The sequence below is a fragment of the Camelus bactrianus genome, chromosome 2 (genome assembly GCF_048773025.1).
Source record: "Camelus bactrianus isolate YW-2024 breed Bactrian camel chromosome 2, ASM4877302v1, whole genome shotgun sequence".
Taxonomy (NCBI): Eukaryota; Metazoa; Chordata; class Mammalia; order Artiodactyla; family Camelidae; genus Camelus; species Camelus bactrianus.
Genome location: NC_133540.1, coordinates 38,376,054 through 38,388,098, shown reverse-complemented (window position 1 = coordinate 38,388,098; position 12,045 = coordinate 38,376,054). Strand labels below are relative to the sequence as shown.

General features: G+C 42.0%; 1 long non-coding RNA gene across 1 annotated transcript in view; it reads right to left on the bottom strand.

The window, feature by feature from the left end:
- The window catches only part of LOC123616717 (uncharacterized), a 130,004-nt gene that overhangs the window by 93,120 nt on the left and 24,839 nt on the right, over positions 1–12,045 (bottom strand). The window contains exon 3 of the long non-coding RNA XR_006724722.2: positions 3,375–3,482. This is a non-coding gene — a long non-coding RNA (uncharacterized LOC123616717). The remainder of the gene's footprint in view (positions 1–3,374; positions 3,483–12,045) is intronic.

Genomic DNA, 12,045 nt, shown 5'->3' with positions numbered 1-12,045 from the left:
AGGGGGCTGAGAACATGGGGGTCTCAGGCGTCCTCACCCCAGCTCCTTCAATGGGTAGAGGCTTCAGGTTAGGAGAGGTAAGCAAAAAGGTCAAAACTGCCCGTCCTGCCCAGTGCCCTGCCCATAATGCAGGAGGTCATGCCGAAACAAGTAGGTCACTGTTCCAGCTCTGGAACAGTGGCTCTGAGTTTTGTACAGAGAAGAGGCAGAAACACAAACAAAGCACACAGAAGGTCCCTCCAAAGGAAACGTCACATGGTCCGTTTGGCAAAGCAGGCTGTGCACCGCTGGCCCTGGTACAGAGCCTGGTCTGTCCTGAGCCTCACTCAAAGCTGGCCACTTACTGGGTCGCTCAGTAAATGGGTCAGAGTAACACTCACAAAGGAGTCATGTGTTGTTTTCAGAACCCAAAAACGCCTGCTTAGATACTGTTCCTTTTTCTGGGTGGTTGGATGAGTCAGATGCTATAACCTGCCCTTCACCTTGAAAGGGCTATCTCAGCATGCCCCTCTATAGCTGGATGCCTAGAAATTTCTCCAAGCTAGCAGACGATTTTGGCGCATTTTATTTCTCACCATCATTCACGTACCTTACCAATATGCTTAGAGTGGTTGCTATTTCCCGCACACCAGCCCAACCAGAAGTATGTAATTGCTGTAATGGACAAGGCTATTGTCCTGTGGAACAGAACTGCTGGGGATCTCTGTGGCACAGACTGTAACATATGAAGTTCATATATCCCTGAAGTAGGACAGTGGAAGTGTATCATCAGCCCTGCCAGTTGAAAATATACTACTTCTTGCGTTTTTTGTGCAGGTGAATAGCTATATACCAGGTAGCTATATACTGTATCTTATGATAAGCATGTCTACTTTGACAATTAATTGCCTTCACTAGGATAGATATGTAGATAAGGCTATAAATACAGATGAATATTAAGCCATGTCCCACAATGACAAATGGAAACCCACATCGGTTCTATATGCTTGTGTGACCTTGGTGATATGGGTGTCCTACAGAGGCTAGGACCCTTCTTCATGGTGCCGAGCACACACACTTGGCCCAGGAGTCAGAGAAGCTGACACAGGATCGAGCAGAAGGTGGAGTATTAGCAGCCCCACTACTGCCTCCCACCCACGAGATGCCCCAGCAGGTCAGTGACATGTGCAAGATACGGCTACTGCTTCACCTCCCGCCTCCTCATCTCCCACAAGAATCTCTCCTAATCTCATCCTAACCAGAAACATACAGGAAAAGCAATTTTAGGAAGTTAGTTCATCCTGGCCAAGGTGACACCTTACAAAGCCACCATCATATCATTAACACTCCACTCCGCAGGAGGTGACATTCAGAGCAAAACGAGTCTTCTCACGCCAATTCCGGGAGAGACAACAAAAATGAGATGAGCTGGCTTCATTACAAAGGGAGTGGGAGGGATAAAACTGGAACTTCCAGAAGGGAGACGTAAAAAAGGAACAAGACTCAAAAGATCCCTCTAGCATTAATTCAAAGTAGTCTCCACATTGAGTAAACATGACCTGATGGGAAGAGAAAAAGTCTGCACTCTGGATACATTTCAAATATATTTCTAATCAGCTAGAGTAAGACCAGGTTCTTTCAGATGATGAGCTGAATCTATATGCCTTGTCCAGCCTTGAGGGTTTTTATTAGCAAATTTATAATTAGGATACAAAATGCGCTTCTCTTCTATAAAGTGTCCCTGCAGACATACCCTCTGAGGAATTCCTTAGGCCAGAGCACTACTTGGTGCAAAACCCTCGACACAACTCAGGTAATTTCTGACCTCTACTAGCAATTTTGCTGGGACCAGGATTTATGCCATAGCGAGGAAACTAAGTTAAAGCAGTTGGTCTACAAAATTATTAGCACCAGGCTAAAACTGCCCTGATCATTACAGGACTCGGAACACAAAGAGAGTCACCAGCAGGTGAAAGGGTGTGTGGAGCTCCCCAAACAGCAGTTCTGAGCATGGTGCGCTGAGCCATTTTCGCTATCTCCTCACCAACTCTGAAGACAGCGCCCGTGTGATCGGTATGGGAGGGAAAGGAGTTAAGGAGCAAATTTTATTATCTACAAAGTCGCAGAAGCAAAAGTAATTTAGGCATGTTACTTAGAAAACGTAAAGTTCAGGGTCCAAAAGTTTTATAAGTCTGGCTCAAAGACTAGAAATATTGAAATATTAACATTCTAAAAGAGATATAAAGCAACAAATGAGAAAAGATACAGTATATTTTGTCAACTCATTTCAATGCACCCTAAAATGTGACAATGGAAATGACACATTTCAGTCACGTATAGTTAAATTCCCTCATGCCCAGATGTAGAAAGAACAATGACAATTTGGTGGGATACCTTTAAGGCCACTTCAAGAATGCGTTAGGGGGCTCATGAGAATCTTTCATTCTGAGTTTAACAGGCAGATAAAAAAACAGGTACAACCAAATGTATAGCCAACCATTCCAACTATTCAACCACATCCACTTGGTCAATGGCTACCCAACAGACTTCACACTCATCAAAGGGATTTCCAAAGCCACTTCTTTTGGGGTCAATATCCTCCTCCAGACTCATCAAAGTGATTTAAAAGCATATTTAAGTCAAGTTGTCCTTCCCTCTCATCACACTGGAGCACCTTGTTAAACAGCGAGTAGCAGTAAAAGAGCATTTAACAATCTGTTTCACATACACCTCTTTTCCAGCCAAATTGCACCTTGTATCAAGTTAAAACAGAACCTCTTTGGATTCTCAACAAACACAAAGTGAGTATTTTATGATTTGTGCCGTAGTTACAGTGTGTTGCCTTTTCTTCATTAGCATATATATGGATGCCTTTCTTTCATAGCACGTTAGTATTGTTGCAGTAATTCAACAAAAGTATCCTCAACATTTACACTGTGGAGCATTTTTATGATTTATACCAACAGAACAGCACACACAGCACTGTACATCTGCTTTCAAAGTCATCACTTTATTTCACATTCTCATATCCCTTTTAAGAATGAGAAAGATTGTAGTTTTGGAGCAATGCCTTTCCTTTTCATCATTTCTGTCTCTCTATGCATTTCATTCTTTTACATACTTTGTTCCCATAATGATGCTCCAGTCAATACTATTGAATGGTGGCGATTTTTTGCTGAAATCTCTCATGACAGAGTAACAAATTAGCCTCTTTATCCACTCCACTGGATTTTTATCATTAAAAAAAAAAAGCAACACTTTCCCCTGTTTGGTCACTATCTAGACTGGCACTTAGCCTCTTCAAAATGACTCAAATAGTCAAAAGCACAAAATGTCTTTCAAGTAAGACATTCTATGAAACCTTAAGGTGCAGTCTGAGTGCTGAGCAAACATACCTGCAGGGGAGGCCAGTGGCTGAGGTCCAGCCTGGGCTGCTAGCTAGTGGAGTGAGCGTCACCTTTTACTGTTTTCCAACGGATTCCTAGAGAATCTTGCACAGATACCTACAAGAGAAAGGGAAAGGCTAGTAAGTACTGTGTTAATATCAAGGTATTATGAGAAACTGAGAATGCCAGCCCTACATTAATAGGACATCCTTTCCCTCAGCTAAAAACTTCAGAGAGGACAAACATTAGGAACCACACAAGGAAAGGGAGAGTGACATCAGAGCTGGGACATCCCGAGAACAGCAGTGTGGTTCAGATCAGTGTCCCCGTCAGAGTCACATGGACAGTAGGTAAGGACAGGAACACAAATGCCCAACACCATTTTCGGAAAGATTATTTTAAAGGCTACAAAAGGGAATCAATAAAACCTTCAGGATTCCACCGATGAAGCAATGATGTAGTTGGCGGTGGTGAAAATAATCATTGATGATACTTAGAAAAATTTTCCAGTTTGTCAAGGGGTACTCTCAATAGTTTATATAAATTATCTCATTTGATACTCAAACCACCTCTTTGAGGTAGGAACAATTAGTATCCTCTTTTTAAGATGAAGAAATTGAGAGGCAGGGGCTAAGTTATTTACCTGTGGTTTACATAGCAAAATACAAAAACAAAAACAAAAACAGTACACCGAGCTTTGAAAAAACAGCCTGTTCTAGCTGCAGTCTGTGCTTCCACCTCTACAGAATCCCTGGCAGGGAAAGGGGAGGCTTGGGTTACTACTCCTAGGGCCTCCCCTGTCAGTGTCCAGTCTTTTTGATATCATTGTTACTGTTACTTAGATAGATCACCTCAAGAAGTATTTCCCCGGTCTTCTATGCGCCCTGAGGAAACACAGGTGGGTGACAGAAAGTATAACTTAATCATGGGGGTCAACAAAAGTCCTGCCTGTTCTCTCATTTTATCATTCATTCACTCATTCATTGAACAAGGTACCCACTCTCTACCCAATTCACCCTAGTTGTGCCCCAAATGGTAACCATGTAACCCACAAGCACTTGGAGGCCCAAATGCCCACTCCTTCCCCAGGAGAAGCCATGTTCTCATCGGCTTGTAAGAGCACTTGCTTTTGATACATGCTTCTCAATTGCTAACTCAGTCAGTTAGGAAAAGCTCAGAGTCCAGAATTCCTCTGCTTCTGCAATACTGCTATAATTCTCTGTGCTCCTAGTGAAAATACTTCAATATAAAAATAAAAGGCACAATGCTATTGGAACTAGTATGTTGATAATCAGTATTTAAGAAAGTGTTTTCTTCTATAACATTGCTCGACAACCAAGTCATAGAAACACAAACTCAAAAAGGTTTAGATTTTTCATCATATATTTCAAATGCTATAGGAATAAATACCAGGGTTTAAAGAGGAAAAAGTGCAATTCCCTAAGTGAACTGACAATTCTACAAGTGTTAAGTGACATTCAGACTTGTTTATACATAAAACACATTCACAAAAAGATAAGAATTACCCTTTTCATCAGTACCTACGTTTTCCAACACAGTTCCATCCCCTAAAATGTACTGATTGGAAACCGAAATGAGTATAGTTATAAACATGCTAATTTTTATGCTGTTTTACCAGCAGGTAACTTAGTTGATCTGCAATGGAAATATACCTACAATTTACCTCCTCATTTTTCTTCACACCACCTAATTTTGAAGATGCAGAATAAATTAAAGGTCACTCAGTGACTCATAGCTAAAATCCTCAAGGTTAATCCTGAACACCTACTATCTGATAGATTCAACCAGTCATGCTCTGGGCTCCATTATCGTTAAAATGTACTTGAATCCGTTTAAGTGTTTTAAAATGCAGTGAGTATAACCCTTCCTGCAAGTGTTTCACTGCTTTTTCCCCAAAGTTAAGCTCTCCGGGGAGCTGACACCGAGTAGCTGTTCCACACTTCACAAAGGGAGTACCAGCTGCCAGACTTGAAATTGCTGCTGGGATTACAACCAATTCCCAAAACACCCTGCAGCAGAAACAAACAGCTAGCTAGGCTCGTATGTTAAAATAGCAAGATGAGATTGAAGAGACTGAAACCTTTACTTCGCAGAATCCTTTGAGGCAACTGTCGGGTAACATGGATAAGACCTGAAATTAAGGGGATGTATCTCTAAGAGTGACTGGAGAGAAAGGTAAGGACTTGCAAACAGGACCCAGAAAATGAGATGGCTGATCACTTTAGAAGATTTTGTTAACAAATTTAATAAGGCATTCTTTATTATAACATGTATCACATATTGCTATATGGTTTAGTTATTTTTGCAATGTTTATATTCAAAATAGGCTCTAACATGCATATGAGACCGGATGGAAGGGGGCAGGAGAGATGATGCAGGAAAACGGATGTGGGGCATGAGGAGGGCTGTGTCCCAGGTCTCGGTTGAGCCCCTGGGACGTGCCCCGCCAAATGTGGGTCCTTGGCTTCGCACAGGAAAGAATTCAAGCGCGAGCCACTGTTGAGTAAAGGCAGATTTATTTAGAGGGATGCTGCATTGAGTGTAAGGCAAGAGAAAGGCAAGGAAAGAAGTGTGGGAATCAGGTGCTCAGGTTAAAGTAAAAGAAGGTACACACTCTATAGACAGAGTGCGGGCCATCTCCCAAGGGGAGGGAGTGAAAAAGAGGCCACTAGGCGTGGTGTTGCCAGTTTTTATGGTCTCAGTAGCTTCACACGCCTCCAAGTGGCACCATTCCAACTGCCCAGGGGAAGGGGCTGAGGTTACCAGGAATTGGGCCACCGCCCATTCTTTGGCCTTTTGCAGTTAGCCTTGGAACTGTCACGGCGCCTGCAGGTATGTTATTTATCACGCTGTTACAATGAGCATATAATGAAGTTCAAGATCTACTAGAAGCCAAACCTCTCAATCCTCAAGATCAACTAGGAAATGAATCTTCCACCATTCTGGTGAATCTTTCACCACTGTGGTGTTAAACTGCTGTCATTCCTTGAGTGGCTGTGCCCTGCCCTCTTCCATCCTGGCCATCCATAGCGGTGGTCACTCCCATCTGTCTGTTCATTTTTGTGTGCTTGTAGATCCCAAGGAGGCTATGCATTTGATACTTAAGTTGATAAAAATTTAAGACATCATCTTGAACACAGCAAGGCTAGAGTTTAAGTGATGTGCTAAATCAGAAAGTGGCCAGATGGTTATTCTTAAAATTACAAACTCATATAGTTCTGTCTTTCTCTGGGGACTAATCATTGGATGTTATTATTGATGAGCCCTTGAAAGGAATTTTTGCCCATCCTTGGCCCTTCAGGTAAGCATTCAGCATTACTTCAGCATTTAGGACTATTTCAAACAAAAATGAATTTGTCCTTCCTTTACAGAACTCCAGGGGAGGATCAGGCACAGTCCTCTTCAATAAATCATGCTGTTAATAATATTACCCTGTACTAAATTTGTATGAATGAATTTATTGAATAATTTGCAATATGTCAATGGGAGAATTTAATCTTCAATGTATGCAAAAGGCAGCAGACTTTGAAGTTACTATCAAAAGCTAAAAGTCTTCTGGGTATGTTAAAAATTCAGTTAAAACTTTAAAAAGTTAAAGCCTAGGAAAACTTCAAGGCTCCCTCTATAGATTGTTTGAGGGTTGTTATTACAATCCTTGAAAATTCAGGTATAGTGTAGAAAAATTAAACTCTGGTTAAGGTCTATTAATTATAATGCAATACCTCAGCCAAACAACAGCTTGGACTTAAATCAATACTCAATTAAATACTTCCTGCAGTTCTAGCCATTAATTGCTCTGCAGCTTAGAAAATAACATTCTAACTGCTTGTAGAAAGGTAATCAAAATTGGTGTGTGAAACTTAACTTCGGCTCCTTTGTGATTATCTTTCCTCAACAAGGAAGATTAATTTCTTCAGTGACTTATAGTCCATACCTTTCAAATCCACTCAAAACTACTGAAAATTAAAAACAGTAGCAAGCCATAAATTGTTTTTCAATTTGTCTTATAAAACGAATACCACAAAACAGCATTCTTAATCTTCACAATGAAAAGTATTATCATTTCTACATTAGATCTTTAGTAGCCTATGAGACAAGAGGGAAGGGGGCAGGGCACAGCCATTCAAGGAAAGGACACAGCAGTTAACACCAAAAAGGCGGAAGATTCAACCCCCAGTGAGCCTTGAGGCTCAAAATGGTGGGAGATTCAACTTCTAGTAGACCTTGAGCTTCATTATAAACTCACTGTAACATATTAGCATGATAAATAACATGCCCACAGGTGCCATGACAGTTTCAAGGCTAGCCACAAAAGGTGAGAGTGGGCAGTGGCACAATTCCTGGGAATCCCAGCCCCTTTACCAGGGTGGTTGAAATGGTCCTCCCACTTGTTAGCATATGAAGCTACCAAGCCCATAAAAACTGGCAACACTGCGCCTGGCAGCCACCTCTCTCGCTCCATCTTCAGAGATGGCCTGCACTCTGTCTACTTTACTTTAACCTGAGCACCCAACCCCCACACCTCGTGGCCCTTCTCTGGCTTTCTGAAACAGCCCACACTCTATGCAGTATGTATTTCTCTAAATTATTCTATCTTTACTCAACTGTGGCTCGCTCTTGAATTCTTTCCTGCACAAAGCCAAGGACCCACACTTGGGGGGTATGTCCCAGGGGTTCAAATGAGACCCAGACAGGGCCCTCCTCACGCCCCACATCTGTTTTTCCTGTATCACTTAAACACTATCAGATGGAAAATGCTGGAGGGGTAACATCTGCTAGCTGCTGCTGGCATGGGAACATTAAATGTTTAAATAGGAATCGCTATCTCGCTCTGCAATGAGGAATCACCTTTCAGTTCAACTCTAAGCACAAACCAAGTCATCCTGACAAAGGTGATTTACTATGACCCTCTCGCTGATGCATCACCCAGAACGTGATTGTATAGCAGGACAAGGCAGAAACAGAGGAGGGAGATGTGGGATTAAGGGTGTTTGCTTTAGACAGAGCTGCAGAACCTAGAAACACGTAGAAATCGTCACCAAGGCTAAAGAATAACATAACCGAGAAAAACAATGCAAATATAAACCCCATGCAGGCAGGGAATATCAAGTGTTTTCAAATTCAATGACTAAGAAGTCAGGAAGCAAGACTTTAAAATGAAGTAGTATCTCAGCCCTACACAGCCTGGGGCAAGGGAGGGAGGAGAGCTGTGCAGGAGGACAATGCAGACAGAAAGAGAAGCACCTGGAAGAGGAGCCCTTTCCTTTCCCGCACGTGTTCCTGTTTCAGTGTGCTGTATGGTGCTATTTTTACTTATAGCAAGTTTGATACTTATGCATTCTGATTCAGATGGGCAGAAAAATAACTTTACTTATTTCTCCCTGCTGCGTTCAACCTGCTCTCTGAGCTTCCTTTTAAAAATGTAATACAGACTTCCAGTTCCCTGTTCCATGCAAGAGAAGTTTGCAAGTTGCCATTCTGTCCTAACAAGAAGTGAAAAGCTGAACCAAGTGAAAAACCAACAACTCTTCTTAGACCCCTAAGTGAAGTGAGGTCACAGGACAAACTGCTGCTACCAAATTCACTGACAGGCGAATACAAAGAATCACAACTTACCGGCGCAGAAGCCCAGGAGCAGAAACCTCTGTGGGAACCAGTGCCGGGGTATGAAAACCTGAACTGTAACTGACGAATTGCTCGTCCGTGTGGACAAGTCTGAGCGATGAAAACTCCAGGAGGACCCAGCCAATGCGAGGACCCCACACTTTTGTGAGTTTGACCTTCTGGAGGTCTACCAGGGTCTGACAGCAGGGGGAAATCCTCGCCTGCCTTTAGCAGCGGACGAAGAGGAGGCCATTTTGAAGTACACCAGAGCGTTCTGATTTTCTTAACAAGGAGAAGCTATTTAACCTGAGCCTCACCTGCTGGGCTTCATCAGTGTCTAACTGACCTGGGGGAAGGGCAGTTCCCAGTTCCAGCCCACTCTTGCCTCCCTGTCCCGCCTGATGGGTTGAAGATAGGGAGATGGGGGTGTTAGGCTGTTACATAGAAAGGAGCACCCGGACAGGGGAGAGGAAGGGGGAGGGAGCAACCCAGAAAATAAAAGTACACACGTGCTTAGGACAAGGGGCTCCAAAAACTTACTTTCTCTAAATGAGGGCCAACAAAGCCGACTGGGATGGAACACTGCGGCTGCGCAAGAGAGACGGACCGGCTTAAGCCGGCCCAGTGCTCAATAATTAACATTGCAGTTTGAGCCCCTCCCGTCGGTTTTTCCATGTGCATCATGGGTAAGAACATGCGCAAAAGAGATAGGCGTGCCTGAGCACAAGGCACATGAGCTGTCAATCAGCCTGAGCACAAGCAATCTGAGCTGTCAATTAGGCTGAGCACGCAAAAAACCTGAGCCTAGATGGAAATCAACCAATCAATCACGAAAAGGCCCGCCCCCTAAGCCAGGATATAAAAACAGGAAAAACAAAGGAGTGGCGCCATTTGTCCTCTCTTGGATTGGCCTGCTTCCAATTTTTGGGAGTGTACTATATTTTATTACTTTTTTTATTTTACTAATAAAATCTTGTTATATCATGCTTTCTGTCTCTTATTAAAAATTCATTTTTTTCGGGTGACTAAGAACTGAGGTAACTCTTATTCCCCTCCTCCCAGTAACAGGGTGTGTAATTGAAAAGCACACGTGAAACTCACAATCAAGAAACAGAGGCTCACTGAAAGGACGAGACCTAATCAAGGGCTATAGCATGCCTCCCTTCCCCCAGAACTCCCCCCACATTACTAACAGCCTATTGACAATATAGTTCCTTTTGCTCAGCATACTACATCTGGTTACAAAAACAAAACAAAACAAAACATACTACAAGGTGAAATCACACTTTGAAGAGACACAGCAAGCATTAGAAACAGATATGGCAGGGATATTGAAATTATCAGACCAGGAACTTAAAATAATTATTATTAAGATTTTAAGCATTTGAAAGGATAAAGTAGACAGCATGTAAGATAGATGGGCAATATAAGCAGAGATGGAAATCCTAAGACCCAAAAAGAAATGCTAGAGAATAAAAACACTGTAACAGAAATGAAGACTGCCTTAATGGGTTTATTAGCAGATTGGACACAGGTGAGGAAAGAATGCCTGCAATTGAGCATATCTTACTAGAAACTTCCAAAACTGAAAAGCAAATAGAAAAAGACTGAAATAAAGACAAACAGAAAGGAACATACACAAACTACAGGACAACTCCCAAAGGTGTAACAAACATGTAGTGGAAACAGGAAGAAGAAAAGAGAAATTAACAGAAAAAATACTGGAAAATTAATGATTGATAATTTCCCCCAAATTAATATTAGACACCAAAGTACAGATCCACAAAGCTCAGAGAATGCTAAGCAGGATAAATACCCCTAAAATGTACAGCTAAGGATATAATTTTCAAACTACATAAAATCAAAGATAAAGAAAAATTCTAAAATACACCATGAGAACAAACACCTTACTGACAGAGGAACAAAGATAAGAATTCCATCTGACTTCTCAGAAACCAGCAAGCAAGAAGAGAGAGGAAAGCAATATTTAAAGTGCTGAGAGAAAAAAACCACCAACCCAGTGACCTGTATCCTGCAAAATCATCCTTCCAAAGTAAGGGACAAATAAAGACTCTTAGAAAAACCCTCAGGTTTTTGGACTCTCACTGAGACTGGTGTATTATTGTGAGTTTATCAATTTTAACAAATGTTCCAGTGTGATGGAGGTTGTGGACACTGGTGGTAGCTATGCATGTGTAGGGCAAGAGCTGTATGGAAAATATTTGTACCTTCCATTCAATTTTGCTGTGAACCTAAAACTGCTCTATAAACTAAAGTCTCTTTTTCTAGTAAATATAATCCAGGTAATTCAGTCTTCTGCAAGTAATTTAGTCACATCTGGTTGAAACAACGTTCCCTTTGGTTCTCTTCAGTATGTACTTGATAGCAATGTTAATGATGTGCTCTCCTCTTGTGTACTTGCCTCTTAACCTGCTCCTCTGGAGGAAAGCTTTGAAAAGCAAGAAGTCACTGACAGGTCATCACAACAGAGGGAGTGGTGATCAGAGCCCCTAGCATGGCCTTGATGTCTATGCTCTTATTTTGCTCCTTATGTCAACCCCAGGCCTCCAAAGATCTACTAACCTTCTTACAATCGGACGTTCTCTCTTTGGGCATGAAGCAATTTTGTGATTTTCTCCATACCAGGCCTTTCAGAAATCTGCAATGCAGCAAGGATGTAATCCAAGCCCTGTTTCTGCATGAATGTGCAAAACTGCCACAGAAAAATCCTACGGTCATCCCATTTGGGGAGCATTGTAAAGCCTTGCCTCCCAGATGGAAACAGAGAACACACTCCCTCTCCCTGAAATTTACCTAAGATATGGGAGCAGGCTTCCCTTTGAAGCCTCAGTGTGCTCTTCTCTCTCTTGCTTCAATGATTTCTCCTAGCCAAGGACTTTTATCTAATCACTGTTCAGCAGGAAATTGCCCCAAATCATTCCTCCTGTTCCATAGTTTGTAGTAAAAACTTCATGTTCAATCTTCCAAGCTTTTGTTCCTGATGTGATGTTTAAAGAGAAGATTCGATAATTTAGAAAACTGTTCTCAAGTGTCC